This window comes from Stegodyphus dumicola, chromosome 8 (genome assembly GCF_044657685.1).
Source record: "Stegodyphus dumicola isolate Sdum_Otavi_A_Nest chromosome 8, ASM4465768v1".
Taxonomy (NCBI): Eukaryota; Metazoa; Arthropoda; class Arachnida; order Araneae; family Eresidae; genus Stegodyphus; species Stegodyphus dumicola.
The window spans coordinates 152,906,015-152,925,673 of NC_140775.1; the positions used below are offsets into that span (position 1 = coordinate 152,906,015).

At 31.7% G+C, this 19,659-nt stretch overlaps 1 long non-coding RNA gene across 2 annotated transcripts in view; it reads right to left on the bottom strand.

Annotated features, from left to right (window-relative positions):
- Positions 1 to 19,659, bottom strand: part of LOC146996003 (uncharacterized) — a 263,871-nt gene that overhangs the window by 62,243 nt on the left and 181,969 nt on the right. The window lies entirely within an intron of this gene.

Here is a 19,659-nt window from a genome sequence, read left to right on the forward strand (position 1 = left end):
ACTGGAATCTCTCTCTCGTTCCACAAAACTAACTGAACAAACGTGATTCAAATTTTTAAGGTTCTCTTCCCATGCGTATCCAAAACGCACGTTAGAAAACGATGAAAGAGTGACGTGCATAGAAAATATTCACCCACACTTCTTTGTTTATGAAACGTCTTATTGAAAAAGAAATTTTAATTTCAGATTTCAGGCAAAAACAAAATGGCGCACAACGCATATATCTCTGAAAAATGAGAATGCGTTTTATTGCTTGTAAACTTAGCCACAGTTCCAATATGGTTAAATTCAGCACTCTAGTGCAAAGGGAACGAGACTAAATTCTTGCTCTACATTTTTTTTATAAACGCTCATGACTTTAAATATTTGTTTTCTGGGCGGCGGGATTTCCATGGAATATTTCATATTAGAGTATCCCACATAAAATATTATTTTCATTTTACCCATTACTAAATTCGTTTTCATTTTAAAGAACTTTAAACACCAAAGCGAAATAGAAGAAATCCCTGATGCTGTACCCTTTCCCTTCGCAATAAATTGTCTCTGTTGATACAGAGTATTTTGTACAATCAATACGCGGTAAGTAGTAAAAATATTCCAAATGAAACTGATAATTTTGCTGTAAAAATAGCAAAGCGCACTTCTTTTATTTGCAAGAGATGCTTTGGTAAATTTTTATGATAATCTTATTTATGAATAAAATATTAGCGGAAGGGGGTGAATCACAAGGGAATAAGTTGAAAAATCTTCCAGACTTTATGGCTGTTATACTTCCATTGCGATGAAAGTTAAGAAAATTTGTAGCCAACTTTGATCACAACGATGTAAGACCTGTTATTTGCATTCAAAATTATACCAGTATATTGTTTAGCAGTAACAATAATAAAAATTTAAAAATCTGAAATGTTTCAGATTTTAAATTACGTCCAAAGGGGCTTTTTTTAACATTTTGTGTGTTACCTTTATTTATTAACTATCATGTTCTTCGCACTTTAAACCATAAAATTCAGTTCAAGAGCAATATCGCAAAATAATTTTAAAATAAGCATATCTTTAGAATTTCCGATACAAAGTCTCGCGCGCTGGAGATAATTTTTTTTTTTCGTACAGTGTTGCCATTGCTCGCTTTGAAATCTTTTAGTTTTTTAATCAAAACTTCGTTGAAGTGTTACAAATTCTGAAATCGGTAATAAAACAAATTTCAAATTCAAATTAGGGCTTCCACATGCCCATATTCTGTGGAAGATTACGTTATTCAAATTTTGATGGTTCTAGATACCGTTGTTTTATTACAATGCGAGAAACATACATACATTTATTCAGATTCTTCATTATTTAATTTCTTTAAATAAATGCAGGGCTCTAATATTTGGTAGCTACAATTTGAAAAGGGGAACGCCGTCTAAAGTGAACAAAAGCAAAATGTCAAAAAGAAATTAATAACTCTTCGAGCAAATTGCTTTTTTTTTTGGCAAATAATAACAAAATTAAAAAAAAAAAAAAAAAAAAAAAAATTGAAATTTAGATTTTAATTTACGTTTAAAGGGGCGTTTTTTTAACGTTTTGTGTGTTACCTTTATTTATTAAGTATCGTGTTCTTTGCACTTAAACCATGAAATTCAGTTCAATAGCAATGTCGCAAAATAATTTTAAATTGAGCATATCTTTAGTATTTCCGATACACAGTTCCGCGCGCTGGAGATAAAAAGGTATTTTTTTCATCCGTACAGTGTTGCCATTACTCGCTTTTAAATCGTTGAGTTTGTTACTCAAAAATTCGTTAAAGTTTTACAAATATAAAATCGATAATAAAATGAATTCCAAATTTCAAATTCGATCTTCCGCAAGCCCATATTCGTGGGAGGATTACGTCATTCAAAATTCGACGGCTCTAGGTACCGTTGTTTTATCACAATGAGAGAAACATACATACCTTTATGCAGATTCTTCCCTATTTAATTTCTTTAAATATAATACAAGGTGATCATATTTAGTGGCAACAGTTTGAAAATTGAAACAGACATTCAGGGTGATTCGACGCAAAATCTCAAAAAGAAAACATCAGTTCCTCAGGGACAATGCCCCTTTGGACTAAAAATATATTCATCTCATCTCATTTCCGAGGTCCAGGTAGTAATTAATAACAATTGAACTGAGTCTGAATTTTTGCTTTTAAATCACTTAATTTGTTAATTAACAACAGTATAAATTTGAAATAAAAATTAAATATCTTGCACTTTTGCGAAACCGACACTTCCGTAATAAAGACAAAAACATTTTAATTCGAGCAGTGACTACATATTTCTTTTAAATCGGTGGGTTTGTTGATTAAATTCGAATTCGAAAGACCAATTTATTATTTAACTGAATAGCAGCAAACTTCTTTTATATCACAGAGATTTCTGACTAAATTTGAAACACAAATATCTTACGCTTTGCAAAGTAACAACGCCAGCTTTTTTTTTTTCATTTTGTTAATCAAAAGCTCCTTAAATTCACACAGAATATGAAATTAAAAAAAAAAAAAAATCGAAATTCAAAATTCGGGTTTCCAGATGCACATGTTCGTCAGGAGGCTTGTATATGTTCAAAATTTAGTGGGTCTTATTTCCACCATTTTTCCACAATGAGAAGAACATACATACATATATACAGCTTTTTTCTTTATTTTTAAAATATAAATTAATTAAAAAAAATCAATAATAATCTGAAAGTTTTCAAATATTACGTTATGCCCAAACGGGCGTTTCTTTAACGATTTGTGCATTACCTTTATTTATTAAATATTATGTTCTTCGCACTTAAACCATAAAATTCAATTCAACCGCAATATCGCAAAATAATTTTAAAATGAGCATACCTTTAGAATTTCCGATATATAGTCTCGCGAGATGGATATAATTTTTTTTTTTTCGTACAGTGTTGCCACTTTTCGCTTTGAAATCATTGAGTTTGTTAATCAAAAATTCTTTAATGTCTGACAAAATATGAAATTAATAAAACAAATTCCAAATTAGGGCTTCCAGATGCCCATATTCCAATAAAAGAATACGTTATTTTATCACAGTGCGAGAAACATACATACATGTAAGCAGATTCTTCATTATTTAATTTATTGAAATATAATAAGGTCTGTCATATTTGGTGGCAACAGTTTGAAAAGTGAATCAATGCAGAAAGTGATCAAATCCCAGAACGTAAAATCCCAGAACGAAATTAATAGCCCTTCTGAGCTAACGCCGCTTTGGGCTAATAATTATATATAATATTCAATATTATGTATTCAATATTATTAAAAATTATATATAATATTTATTTATTGTTAAATACTTATATATAGTATTTAATATTTATTTATTATTAAATATTTATGTATAATATTTAATATATATATATGTGTCATTATAAATACATATATGTAATATTTAATAGAGATTAAGATTTTTATGAGCAAAGAGAATGGATAAAAAATTCATTTTTCTTTACCCCATTTTTAATAACATTCCAAATTTTCACCAAATGATGTTACCGAACATAATCATCATCATAACATATGCCATTAACCTAACATAATAATAAGCTTAGTTATCCGCATGGTTGACGTTATTTAAAACAAAATTAAAAACTGATTTAAAGCCTCTATAATAAAATTAGATTTGTTTCATGAAACTAAATATTTTAATTCAAGAATTTAATGATTTATTGAAAAATAATATTTTTAAAATTAAACGTGAAGCAAAAAGAGTTGAAGAATTAATGAGATTTGAGGGCAGGGCTGTAACCCAAATTTATTTAAATGCAACTGAATTTTATGAGGTAATTTCTTAAGGGTGAATTTTGTACAGGAACGCATACGAAAGTTTCTTAATTACAATAGTGTTTAAAGTTATCAATTCGATGAATGATAAATTAAATGCATTTTCAACTATAACAACTATATATATTGCGGAAAAATAAAGCAGTGTTATAAATTATTTAGAGCTGCATTTTAAATTTATCAGTTTGTCGGACAATAACTGTAATTTGAATGATAAATTAAATATTTTCGGTCGCATACAGTAGCAACACTGTGGGAACTGCAAGACAAAATAAAGATCTTTTGTCTCAGGCAATAGCAATAGCTACCAGGTCACTGGAGGATCTGTGTTATTGCAGAGTAACCTACTTTAATGGAGGATGACGTTAAAAGATGACTTCCGATGCAGCCCTTTCCCAACTCAGCCCTGACAAATTTATTTCCAACTGTGTCTGAAACAGATATGTTCTTAAACCTTATTCCGAACTTTTCTTTTAGTAAAAACAAGAAAATACTTTCATTTTAGTAAAAATTTAAATTATATAGATTTATGGAGTCTACGTTTTTATATCTAGAAACAATCACGTGATTTGTAACTTAATCCGTAATCCTCCTATTTGAATTTTGCTGAGTACGAAATTTGGTAGCAGATTAGCAGATTTTAAGCAACCACATTTGAAATTCTTAGAGTATTTAAAGTATAAAAAGAGAAAAAGAAGGTTCAATGAAATGGGTCAATAAAGTCAATTCGTATATTTGTTGTTCTTAAACTCAATTTCGGAAAAAAAAAAAAAAAAAAAAAAAAACTGAAATTTTCCATTTTTTAAAATTATTTTTCAATGGTTAGACTTTTACAAAATAATCTGCATTGCGAATCATATACAAAACAAAATAATCTATTATTATTTGTGTTATTGCATTGCGAATCATTTGAATTTTCTAGAATGCGGTTTCAATGAACTTAATTTGGCTTTCCCAGATGAACATTTTCCCGAGATTCTAACTTCGAAGAACAAGAAATATAAAGCTAAGCTATTTTAAAACTGCAAAATCACGGAAGTAATAATATTTGTCTCTCAAATTTATGACGGACGATAACAAGTCACTTTCTTGTGGCATTTCTTGAACACTGAAAATATGTAAAAAGCTTGGACTCAAATAATGCAAAATATAATATCCAAGTTATGCAACTCTGTTTTTATACGAAGATATAAATAAATAAAGAACTGAAATAAGGAACCTCATTTAAAAATATGTTACGTTGGCTCATAGTATTAATTCTGCAGTTTTAGTAACAGAGCTGCTATTAAGCTTTATCCTCACTTTCGTGCCTGTCTCACTTTTCAAATAAAAGGATGTGGATATCAAATGTCATCGCAATGTATTAATTTTAAAGAAATAATATAGCGATTATTAAAAAAATTATGGCAACACAAATAAAAGAATGTTACCAGCAACGTATTATTAAGTCACGTATTTTTTTTAAATAAATAGAATTGTAACCGCAGAATTACAGAGAACATTAACAGAGAATATTAAAAAAGAAATGTATGCAACGCTTAACACTTAATCGGTAATTCTAAAAGTATGCTTATTTTTAAATATTACGCGATTTCGCCGTTGAATTGTATACTTCGTAAGTGCGAAGAAAGTGATGCTTAACAAATGAAGTAAAAAAATAAAAAGTTAATGAAAAAAAAATGACCTTAAAAAATTTGAAAGAAAAATCGGCAAGGGTTCAGATTTATAATGGTCGCCCGAAAGGGCTTGTTAAGTTTTGTACGCTCTGTCTGGGCTAGTAGACTACCACTCTGCTAATCTTAGCCCTTGTCTTTTTAGCTTTTATATCACACTCTCAAAATCTTTAAAATCTAATATATATATATATATATATTCAGTCTTTTCTCGGTTTCATAAGTATTCAGTTTTCTTAGTAAGATGGCAAATAGATTTTTTGTCTTTTTATTAATAACATTTTAATAAAATATCACGTTCTTCGCACTTACGCCGCAGAATATTCGATTCAACATCAAAATCACAAAATATATAAAAACAGCATATCTTTAGAATTTCCACGGAATGTCAAAGGTTGCCATGCATATTTTTATATTCATTATATTATTTCTTTAAAAACCAGACGATTTTGCGGTCAGCAGTCTATAATTGTTATTATGAAAAAGAAAAAGTATATAATGATTTTAAGAAGTTCAGCTAGGGTAATTTCATAATATTGAATACTTATATTTAATACATGTTTATTTAAATATTTACTCTTTTAAACCGCTTAGTTTGTTACTCAGTAGCCTTCGAGATTAAATTTTAAATTACCTTAGGCTATACTGAATGGCAACAATCTAGCGCGTAGAAAATAAAATTATTTTATTTCTGTCTACAGTAATAAATTGCTTTCATAGAGCAGAATTTTTTTAATTACAATTAAAAGATAGGCATCTTGCATTTTTTCGAATGGCAGTACTTTCGCACGTTGAAGATTAAAATGTTTTATTTCGAACAGTGTTGCCACTGCTTGTTTTCAAATCGCTGAGCTTGTTAATTAAAAATTCATATTTGGTTGCAACAGCTTGAAAATATACCAAAACAATATTAATAGCCCTTCTGGGCTAACGCTCTTTGAGCTAAAAATTAATGCTAAAATGAAATCATTTACTCAATTTCTAAATTTATTTTTAAAATTAAAAAAAAAAAAGTATTTTTATCGACGTTCTTGATGAAATTTTATCTTTTACAAAAAATTATTCTATCCGTGTTTGTTTCGTATTGTTTATCAATTGTTTTTAATTTCATTCAGAATTTTCTAAGACTCGCTGGCAGTTTTTTAATCAGCATCTTTCAGTTCAAGAGTTTTTTTAGAATTTGCAATGCTTTTCTATTACATTTGCCCAAATAATTCCAGATCAGCGGTTCTCAACCTTTTGACTAACGCGAAACATCTAAACAAAAATTGAAAAACTTTAGTATAATTACTACATTTTACAATGATTATTTTTCAATTTCTCAATAGAAATATTAAAACAAATATATTTTGCCATTTGCGCAATATGTTGGCTATTTGTATTAAATATGCACACACAAAAATATTAGATTAAAAATTGGTTACCATCTTAATTATCAAAATTTAAGTTATAATACGCTAACTCTAAAATTTATTGCGAAATTTGGGCCTGCTTAAGAGAGATCAGTTTCTTTCTGTCTGGTCATATTTCACTTAGCTTTAATCGTAAATTAGGATCCACTTTTAATTTTTTTCTGTATCCCCCCCACACCAAATATAACATGGAAGAAAATTCTTATTCACACATATAGGTTGCGCAAAAAGGGAATAAAAATTTAATAGTTTTATTTGAAATGCTTCTAAATTCTTTTTTTCGTTTCAGCCAAAATTTAAGTCAGTTAGAGTTCCATCACGGAAAATTTCTATTAATTGTTCTTTTTCTTCACAAGACTTTTGAATTTAATCTTTGAAAATACTTCTTCACCTTACTTTGTTTCTTTGCGTACCATTTATTTTTCTCTTGCGTGTTACCAGTGGTACACATACCACCGGTTGGGAATAGCTGTTCTAGATGATGCCAAAATATCATCGCCTTTTTTCTATACCACTTTCAGGATCTGCAGCTGTATCGTCAACTGACAGATATTCCAGAAAAGAATTTTCCCAATTTCCCTCACTCATGTTTGAAAACATTACTTACAGCTTGAAATTCCTCTGGAAGCTTCTTCTAAATAAACGCCGTATATTCGAAAGCAGTTTTTAATAGTATTTTAAAATATTGATTGCTTGTTTTGAAAACAATATGCATGGCTTTTAACAGAGATATGGACTTATTTGTATCCTTATCTCCAACATATGCTTGCATTTTCACAAGATTCAGTTCTGTTTATCATTTTCTGAGCATCTTTTATGTAATGACATTTGAAATCTTTTATAGTACCCATAGAACCCTACTCTGAAAGTTGAATATTTGAATTATGAATAGTTAATGTATGAAGTTGCTTTTTCGAAAGAGATCAGAGGTGTGTTCTGCACAGAGATCAGAAGTGTGTTCTGTACAATCACCTAAGTAGTAAGCAATTTTTTTTTTTTTTTTTTTTTTTTTTTTTAAATTTTAATTCTCTGACCTATTTTAAAGGAAAATCGGTAAAAATACAACTCATCTCCACTTTTTCTTGCTGCGGTAAATTAGAGGTAGAAGCTTGATTCTTTTCTTACATCGAGGCTTTCTGCTTTTTTTTTTTCAATAACCGGTACCATATAATAGTCGATGTACTTTATTCAATATTGCATCTTAATAACTCAGTAATTTGTTCTTTCAGGTATTTGAACCAGTTGCTGCTTCATTTTTAAATATAAATACATTTTCTAGTAATATTCTAATCCAATCGAGTTTCGTGTGGCTTGTGTTAATTTAGCAATCCCCGTAAAAGTTCATTTATGTAGTTATCAGCCGCATGATAATCTATCTCTTTATTCTCACCATGTATGTTCCGATAAATAATGTAGAATTCTCTTTTTCCAACTTGTGACTCGTCTGTCTGTTGATAAAATTTCTCCCAGCATTTTAGAAATTCCACAGCTAGTGATAGGATAGCTTGAAACAATTCTAGAAGAGCAGTTCTAACGTCTCTCGATATCCCACCCTTTTTTTATCCCCCCCACACACAATAAATAAATAAATAAATAAATAAATAAAATAAAAAGTTCTTCCAGTGATTTATTCAATTTCAAAACTCAGGTCTTTGGTTAGTAAAAAAGATAATATTTTATTTAACTGATCTACCACTTCATGTTTAAAGGCATGACTAGTGCTCTCTGCTTTTCCTGCAGCCTACCTCTCATTCTCCATTCAGTATATGATAATACAAGAAAACATTTCATGGACCTTCTCTACGACTGTCTGTGAACATAAAGTCCCAAACGGGTGATTTTGAATGTGGAAACCTTAAAAGATGGAATGCAGAAATCGCCCTTCTACCATCTATTAGCTGGCATTCGAGTAGGATCTTCACGCATTTAGAATGCCTCTACAGCAATGGTTCTCAACTTGTTTTTTCTCCAAGTGAAAAGATTATCCCCCCTACATTACAAATTTCGAAAAATACATATATGTTTTAGATACAGATTAAATTTTAACATTTTTTTTTTTTAAATTATACAACAAGAAACATAGAAAATGTTGATAAATACCAAAATTAGAATAAAAGAAGTGTCTGTTGACATTACCCCCCCCTGAAACTATGATATATCCCCACAGGTGTGGGGGGATTCCCCTTCCCAGCTCCCCTTCCCCGCCTGTGGGATTAGGGATTCAGATTATTGTTTTTGTTAATTTTAAGTTAAGAAAATTCTGACCCTCTGAAGTACAGTGTGGGCAACCAGCTCTGAAAACAGTATCTCTCAGATAGAGGAGTCAGGGAAGGGAATAGGAAAATTATCGTCAAGGATTATTTTATCGCTGTGCTACGTATCTGAATGAAAGATAAGATATGGTCCACAATAAGTTTAATGGATGAACTACAAACAGTTTTAATATGTATAGATTAGATATTCTGGTACTGAAGAATCTGTCTTTTGCGAATGTGAGTTTTATAAGCAGCAGCGATAACTTCAACAAAGCCAGTTTTTCTACTGATTAGCATATATTTGCTTCGATTCCTCGAAATTTAAATGCATGAAGCGGCTAATTTTATTAACTAGTGAGTTTAATATGCGGCGTGTACTCTATGTATAATATCGATGAAATATTAATTTAAGTCGCCCCATAAACTATAAACTGACACTAACTAAAACATAAGCTGGAAGAACTACAGAGCTATGACTAGCATTTTTCTTATTTGACAAAAAATTATTATCATCTCCAAAATATTAATTTTACATTCTTGCAATATTGCTGCATTCATCACGCATATTTGTTTAAAAAAAGTAAAGAAATAAATAAAAAATTAAATAAACTAAAATATTAATATTGAATAAATTCTAAAGTGGAAGTTTTGTTTTAAGGATACGTTTTCCCTGCACAAAAAACCCTTTAAATTGCCTGAACAACTTTGCTAAGTTTGTGTAGTAGCTAGGCTGTTACCATGACGACGGAACGGCGGCCATTTTTGGCGTCTGAAATCGACCGGAACCTAACACCCGAAGCAGACAATAATTTTTCCGTGCGAGTCCCCTCCCCCATAATTCATTGCGTCCACCCCTGTGACCATTATATTCCGTTACCCCCTGCCGTGACTCCACAGATATACTCATTGGATGTATTTTTGTCTTTTTTAATGGACGATAAACCGCGATAATGACACATACAAAGATCTCGGATGTTCCTTCACCTTTATTTCTTTTCCCGCACACTTACAGCCCATTGCATTTTGATAGCTAGGAAAACCAATGGCCCCAACAAAGTGGAGAACGGAAAGGGGCGTTGAATATGAAGCGAATGTGATGACAGATTTCATTTCAGTGTAAGAAGCAATTGTTTATCTGCTTATTGTTAAGAGTTCTTTATTTTTCTCTCCAGAGATGATTATTTTTGTTTCTTAGTTTTTCAAAGAAACGGATGCATTTCTCTGTCCTCAATCTTTGTCACTTCCTGAATTAATTCTCCTTAGAAAAGACAGCTACGAATAGTTCTCCGTTTACGAACTTTCGATTTACGAGCTGCACAGATGCCAACTTTCCAAAGAGGAGGGAAGGATTCACAGAACTCCGGCAACAGAAATCTAAACAGCTAGACTTTCTGCGTATACATTCAGATACATGTGTAATAACCAAAATTAATAAATTAATTAATTAATAAATCTAAAAGCGCTTTTTTTTTTTTTTTTTTTTTTTTTTTTTTTTTTTTTTTTTTTTTTTTTAAGTTTTGTGTTTTACCTTTATTTATTCTTCGCACTCATACCACATAAAGTTCAATTCAACAGCAATATAAAAAAATATTTCAAAAAAGCATATCTTTAGAATTTCCCATTTTGTCAATCAAGAATTCGTTAAAATTTTACAAAATAATAAAACAGACTCAAAATTAAAAAATTCGGGCGCCCGGTCACCCGTGTTCGGGTGGAGGATTACGTTATTCAAAATTTGATGGCTCTAAGTATCGTCGTTTTTTCACAATGCGAGAAACATTCCTACATTCATGCACATTCTCTTTTATTTAATTTCTTTTAAAATAATACATAGGATCATGCAGTACATATGTATTTCGAATTTCATGAACAAACTCAGCGATTTCAAAGGAATGTGTGGCCACCGTCCGAATAAAATTTATTTTATCTTACGCTAATATTAACACTAATATTAATTATCTATTATTAATTAACAAAGTAATCGATTTAAAAGCAATAAATGCAGATTTAAATATTATTAATTGCTAACTGGACTCGTGAAATTATTTTAACTATATTCATTAACATTGTTATACATGCTTTCTTTTTTATAATAATTTACAGTGCAGTATATATTTAATCTTCCTTTTAAATTTCTTCTATTATTAATTAACAAAGTAATCGATTTAAAAGCAATAAATGCAGATTTAAATATTTTTAATTGCTAACTGGACCCGTGAAATTACTTTAACTACATTCATTAACATTGTTAAACATGCTTTCTTTTTTATAATAATTACTTTAGGAGGCTAAGCAAGTGGCTGGTAATAGCAATAATAGTAACAACAAAACTAATAAGTATTAATTTGATTTCACAAGAATAGAACTGCTTAGTAATACTCTTGAACACTGTACTATTACTTTAGATTTCCATCTCAGTAATTTGAAATCATTTTTCATTAACTATATAAAAATTTTATTTATAGCTTCCTTCTGTTTTTTCGGAATTGCTACTATATATAAAACATTTTGGGAGGAATGAAAATAAATAATTTCAACATAGTTACGTGTAAAGTAGAATAAAATGTATCAATTCTTCCAGAAAAGTTGTGCGCAGCGTATTTCGTCTATCCAATCTTGAAGAATTCCGTAACCTGGCAACAATTAAAGCAGCCTCCCACGCTCATCCGTGACGTAACACCTGCACGTTTCTATTTTAAGATTCTACGTTGTAGTTGTTGTTATTGGAAAAGAGACAAGTGGAGCCGGAAAATTGCCTTTTTTCTTTAAACCATATTTATCGATTGAAACAGCTGAAAGGCCGAAGATAGTGTTTGTAGAATGTGCCTAATTTGGAAAATTCATTCAAAGGTACAATTCCGTGACGTCAGAAAATGATAAAAGAATCGGCAGGGCTTTCCGACTCTTGACGAAGAGAGAAATAATACCGTCGTGGGTTCGATTCCAGTCTACCGAAAAAAAAAAAAAAAAAAAAAAAATATATGGCACCAAAAAAAAAAAAAAAAAATCCTTTGTATCCCCCCCCCCCTCAGCACATATAAAAGTTATCCTCAAATAAAACTACCTATCGTTTGAAATCAATACAATTTCTTTATTTCTCATTTCTGAGGGGGGGGGGGAAGACAACTATAGTCCAACTGTAAACGTCTGAATTATGCATTATTACAAACATTGGTAATAATTAACAAATTCAACAAATGCAAATATGCAATTCGTAATAATTTAACAAATGCAAACATAATTTAACTAAACCAGTTGCACTGGTGAATGTTGTATTAATGCAGCATTTTCCTTTAAAAACGGGGGGGGGAGGAGCAAGAAAAAGATAACTGCAATCTTAAGACTTCACACAAAAGTTAAAAATATAATAGATTCTGTACCAGTTATGTAACATATGACGCTAAAATTAACTTTTATTTACAATAAAACTTCCAGTATTCATAAATTTGTGAGCTGAATATATCCCAATTAAATGCATTTTTACTTATATAAATTAGACACATCTCTGATATTAAATAATCAGAAATATGTTATGTAAGTATATATGCACATTAACTTTTACTATTTATACCTGTCAAAACTGTTCTAAACTTTTTAAAAAAAATTATTAAAATTATTAATATTACTTAAAAATTACGAATTTGTAAATTGGAATTCATTTAGACTTCAGATTGTAGTTCTTTTACTTTCTTAGCTTTCTTAATTTAATTTGAAATAAAAAAAAATTTTAGTAGGAGTATTCCCCTTTAATTAATATTAATTTAATTATATTAATTAAAAATGGCGGCACCTACAGCCATCCAGTTCTGAAAACACATAATCTTCCACCCGAACGTGTACATATCAAAGGCTAAATTTTAATTTTGAATTTCTAATTGGTTTTTTATTTATTTCATATTCTGTGTGAATTTAGGGAATTTCTGATGTAAAACGCAGCGATTTAAGTGCTTTGTGTTGACACACGGCAAAGCGTAAGATATTTACTGTTAAAATTTAATAAAAAAAATTCACGATGTAGAGGAAGTATGTTGCCACTCGACCAAAACGCAATGTATTTGTCTTCAGAATTTAATTAACAAAATCGGCAGTTCAGAAGAAATGTATTCATACCCTTCCCCCCCCCCAAGAAATAAAAATTTTTACCTTTCACGCTGCACTGTTTTTTAACAAAGCGTAAGATATTTAATATTTCTTTCAAATTTATTCTACGTATTATTAATTAACAAACTAATCGATTTTAAAGCAATAAACGTAGATTCATTTCAGTTATTATTAATTACTAGCTCGAGGCGTGGAATAACATTAGCGAGATTCATTAAAATCATTATAGATATATATTTTTCTTTTTTATAATTACTATGTTAGGCGACTAGTAACTAATAAGTAAAATAAAAATTTAGATTATTAAGAAGTGTATTTACTTCTTTCAGGTAATTTATTTTATTAGTTAACAGCAGACTGATTATACTTAAAAGATAAATTAAAGATTTTATGCCTTGACGAATGGCATTTTGAGAATCAGTTGTGCGTGAAGCCACATGTATGATAAATTAAAAATCTTACATTTCGCTCAGAGGCAAGATTTTTGAAGGGCTAATTTCCTTAGAGTCAGTGGTTTCTTCTTATTTGGCAGTTTCAGAAATATGCTCGTTTTATTTTTCGAGAATAATGTGTAGTGTCGTTAGGTTAATTCGAAGCAGGATATGTGAAAAATGTGCAATGCCCTCGCCGGGACTCGAACCTCCGACCTCTGGAATACGCGCCGAGCGCGCTGACAGTTACACTACGAAGGCATGCTAAGAAGGTGGGAGAAATACTTTATATATTACCCTTTTTAAAAGGGCGACTGGGGATTACGGGATCCAATTGCCAAATCCTCTTGGTGGCGAATCATCATCCACCACCTTTTTTTAGTTTGGAAGGCACTGTAGAGACACTAGGTATTTTTGAAAGCAGGAGATATGAAAAAGGAGCAATGCCCTTGCTGGGACTCGAACCAGAGACCTCTCGAATATGCGCCGAGTGTGCTGACCGTTATATCACGAAGGCATGCTAACAAGGCGGGAGAAATACCTTATAAATGTTTTATATGTATCAGAATTGTTCAAAGAAGTTTTGGGAGCACTGTCCATAAATTGGCAAACACAATTATACACAATAAACATTTAACTAATAAAGTTCAGTTTTTTCCCTCCATCGGAATCCAAAGTGGAGTCTACAATCTGTTGTCTCCCATTTCCGTATCATCATCCTTGTTACACTTTGCACCGTTCGTTCTGGAAATATTACTTATCATCTAGAGATAGATAGAGCGCCACTGAGATTGCTTTGTTATCGCCATCTCGGAGGTCGTTGACTCTGGACTTAAAAATGCCCGTGTTTCTCTCGATATATTGTGTCGTTCGCAAGCACTTTCTTGTCGAACTGCTTGCAATGATATACTTTGGTGGGCAGCCCATTGATAGCTTTAGGAAGTGACCGAAATCCTGAGCCAGTATTATACGAGCCTTTAAAGGTAGTTGCTTGTTTTTCATTGCGAAGCAAGTCGCGTAAACGTTTCTTGTTGAAATTTCTTCTGGTAAATGGAATTGATTTAAAACAATTGTTTATTAAAGGAAGCATTTTATTAAATAATCTACTTTAAGTGCTTAATTATTATTATTATTATTATTATTATTATTATTATTATTATTATTAGCCCAAAGGAGCGTTCGCTCAGAAGGGCTATTAATTTCGTTTTGGCACTTTGCGTCGATTCACTTTTCAAACTGTTGCCACCAAATATTATCGTCCTATTATATTTAAGGAAATTAAATAATGATGAATTCGCATAAATGTATGTATGTTTCTGGCACTGTGATAAAACAACGGTACCTACAGCTATCAAATTTGGAACAACTATACATTTCTATAGTAAAACAATGCAACTCGGGAAATCAATAAGTTGTACATTTTACGAAGAAAATTGCACTGAAATGCTAATCCAGCGATTGTGAATATCGGAAGTCAAACGCTGGATACTATGCTCAGACCATAAACCATGCATCATTCATTTTTCATTTTGTAAAATACTAATGAAGTATGAAATATTAATTTCCAGTATTCATCAAACAAAACTCCATTTTGCAAAGCTCATAATCCGAGGTAATTATGAATAAAAACTTACGCAAAAATTATGCACTCGTGATCTTCGCTTTGTTGATTACCATCTGTACAGTTCCTTATTCACATCAAGGAAGAAACCCCCTTTTTAAATCCATCTCGTGTTTTATGCGCCCATTGTGCCCACTTCTTTTTTTTTTTTTTTTTTTTTTAACCTTTCCATTAAAGAACTTTTCAAGTCAATAACTCTCCGAGTGTCCCGCGATGACGAAATGTAATATGAATGAGTCGTTTCGTGACCACTTTAATTGTTGCGTGTGTATGGATGTAGAAGCTACTATAATTGCGTGGAGGCCCTCCATCTTAGTACGCGATCAGTCTTACTGAAGTCCATCAAAACAGAATAAGGCCGATGAAAAAATGGCAAAGTATCTTCAGAACTAGAATTTCACTGCAAGGAAAAAAAAATTGTCTTTGATTAACACTGCGATGCGTCTTAGAAATTATATAACTAATCATACATATTAACGAATATCAAGTCTTTTTGGCATTAGTTTCAAATAAAAATGCTTAGGACATTTCCGTAAAATGGATCCTCTCATATTCGTTACTCAGTGACGGTTGCAACTAGTGGGAATATGTATGTAGAAGCATTACACCTCTCATATGGTTTCAAGTCTTGAATGAATGGGAATTTGGATTCCGATAGACATGCAATTGTATGGAGAAGAAAAAGTAAGGAACTTAATCACAAGAATTTGGTTGAAACAGTAAAGCATGGCGGTGGAAGCAAAGAAAGTCTATGTACAATACATATTCTTTGGTGGAAATGTCCTTGTGCGGTGGTGCATGTCAGCACATCAAGATTAGGTAATTTAGTATTTATTGACGGCATAATGAATCATGCTTTTTATTTAAATATCTTAAAATATGATTCAAATTAGCGGCCCAAAATTTCGGTACTGAAAAGAGCTTTATTTTGTATCATGATAACAATCCTAAGCCTACGCCCTCAACGTTCGTCCACAAATTCTGAAAACATCACCTCAGTCACTAGATTAAAACCCGACAAAATGCATTTGGAAAGAATTAGAGGTTAGAGTACGAAGACACAGCATAAAAAAGAAAACTGAGCTAGTAATAGGAATGCTGGAAGAATGGAAGAACACTGCAGTAATAGCTAGCTTAGTAATAGCAGTAAATAGCTGCAAAGTAATAAAATAAATTATTTATTGATCAATGTAATATTGAGTATATTATCTCCTTATATGAAGTTAGTAGAACTGTATTTGAATTAACCCAGTAGCATTTAAAATTGAACCCCGAAAAAAAATTTTTAAAGGAAATTTTAATTTTAATAATGAAAAACAGACATGGAAACTTCTAAATTTAAAATTAATCAATAAACTAAGTAATATCGTCATTGATTGGAAATTGGTGGACTTTCAAACTAACTCCCGTTCAATTAACAATAATTAATAAATGTGAAAGGGTTTCGTCTTTTACTCAAGTAAAAAGTAGGATGCCATACTGGTAAGTTAAGCCAAACTTGTAAGTTGAGTTTAATCCAGTTAAGGAGATTAAAGGGTTTATATATATAAACTAAATAAAATAAAAACAAAAATCAGAAAGCTTCTAGATTTTATATTGCCCCCAAAGGGGAGTTTTTTAATGTTTTGCGTGTTACCTTTATTTATTAAATATAATGTTCTTCACATTTAAACCATAAAATTCAATTCCATAGCAATATCACAAAATATTTAAAAAAGAGCATATCTTTAGAATTTCGAATACACAGTCTCGGGCACTGAAAGTAATTTTTTTCCCCGTATTTGGGCTTCCAGATGCCCATGTTCGAGTGGAGGACTACGTTATTCAAAATTTAATGTCTCTAGGTGTCGCAGCTTTTTCACAGTGCAAGAAACTTAAGTATTTTCATGCAGACTCTTCATTTTTAAATTTCTTTAATGGCCACTATAATGCACTAAGGTTTGATGGCAACGATTTAAAAAGTGAAACCCTGTTTTATAGTGGACGATGCAAAATGCCAAAACGAAATTAATAGCTCTTTTGGGCAAATTTCCCCTTTGGGCTTAAAAAAAAAAAAACAAAAAACTGGTGAACTGTATGCTCCGATGTTCGAAAGCTATTACGAATGCTGCAAGGTATCCTACAAAATACTAACAGAAATACTACAACATTTACTAATATGTACAGATTTCTTTAAAGTGTACGAAGACTTTTGCGAGGTAAATTTTCTGTTACTTTTTGATACTTGATTTTTCCAAAAAAATTTTTATTATGTTCATAAAATAACTAATGTATTTTTGCTAACAGAAATTTATAGATATTATTAAAAATTCTCATTCTCAAATATTAATTTTTATTAATGAATAAAGCAGTGTTTCACTGAAACTCGTAAGTGTACGAACACTTTTGGGAGTGACTGTAAGGTCAGAGGAGAAATTATTTGAGACAGATTTCTTTTATGGATCGAAATGTGTTCATATTTATTGTTTTTCTAGACCAGAGTATCATATCCGTTGTATGAATAATCTACTTTATCCAGAGTATTCGTACACTAAATGAGTATTATACTTATTATACGAGTATTACAATTAAACGAGTATTATACGTATTATGCGAGTGTTATTATTATACGAGTACTAAAAGCTGTTATCATTTTAATTTTCCAGCACTAGCAAGGTTATCCACCACCACTTAGATACCACTTGTATTCCAAATCTCCGTTCCTCAAATCAATGCCAACCACGTTCGCCTGCTAGAAATGGTGGCTAATGGAGGTTTCATTAAAAAAGTGGCTAGTTTATGTTGGCTTAGGCGCGTGCATTCCCCGATGTCGATTTAACAAGATTCTTCTCCATAGTACCAGGGCTGATGGGGCTGGTCAATTAGCAAAAAGGTACCAGCACCCTACTGCAAATTTCCCGTCGTTCGCCGTCGTTCGCCAAGACACAAGTGGACCCCCCATATAAACACTTAAAAGTACACGGCATCATTTATGAAATTAAGCTTACTTCACGAAGAATTCATCCTTCATCTAGATGTCAGGACACCCATGTGAAGGTTTATAACTTTGCGAATAGTCACTAACTTGCATGAAGGTACCGGCATCTTTATGAAATTGTTTTTATGTTATGGAGTAAATAATTAGATTCACAGTTTATGAATTTGCAACGAGCTAACGACGATGGGGTTAAGATGACGTTTACGATTAGTTTTATTTATTTTTGAGAGTGGACATTAAACATTCTTCTTCCAAACAGTTTACTATTTTCTCCTGCGATAGTGATTAATATTTCGCCTACTTTTAAATCCCCCATTTCAATTGGCTAGGCGGCGCCTATGGAAATTTCCCGAATTCCCTATAGCTCCATTCGTCAAATCCCTATAGCCAAATCCTGAATGTCAATGGGGATTCACCCTAGGGTTGACACGGATTAAGACAGCAAAGGTTAAATTCAGAAAATAGAAATAGAAATGGTAATAGAAATGCAGGTATGGATTATTATGCCCATTTCCATACCTGCATTTCTCTACCCTCCCGTTTACGATTGATATCAAATCTCCAATCTCTTTTTCTGGGACTTATGACAGTATGAAATTCAATGCCAAATGCTGAAATAGTATTACATTCCAGGAATGTGTTTTTGGAGCCATAAACAATTTCAGTTATTTCCCTCGACGGAAGGGGAGGGTATGCGATGCCACTGGAGCGGCACACTGTCAGGCACAAACATGCCCAGTGTGGCCCTGTCAATGTGCAGGTGTTTTGGCTAATTCAAATAATGCACGTGCCATAAGAAGTAAAATCGTATTTCGAAAAGTATGGTTTTCGTCTGCGTCTCCAGTAATAAACTCGAAACGCTGCTCTTCCCCAGGTCAGTGGCAAGCCGTGAGAAAGAAACAACCTGTTTCTTTTTAAGCAGTTCCGAACGGGAGAACTTTTCCCACTTCCAACAACTCCCCTTTTTAACTCTTTTTTTCTCAACTTTTTTTTTCCCTCCTCCTCCTTGTTGAGACCACCCCACACTGCACTTTCTTTTCTTCTGTTTCATTCTGCAGAAAGGGTGATGGCGGTGTAGAGAGGTGGAACTTTCTTTTATTCCTGGAGCTGTCTAACCACCAAGACGGAAGTGGTCTTTTTTCTTTTTTTTCCCTTCTTTCTTTCTCTGTGGTATGGTCTTGTTTTTATAAATGTTCTCAGGGGGCGGTCTTCGATAAAATAGAAACCGTTTTGCAAAGATTAAAATCTTTCAAAGATCTGCTAACTGCATCGGAGCGCTGCTATCTTTGGCAGACATAACGCTATATAGTGTGAATTCTGCTTTCATTCTTCCTCACAAAAAAAATGAATTTCACAAAGAAGCGAGCTGTAT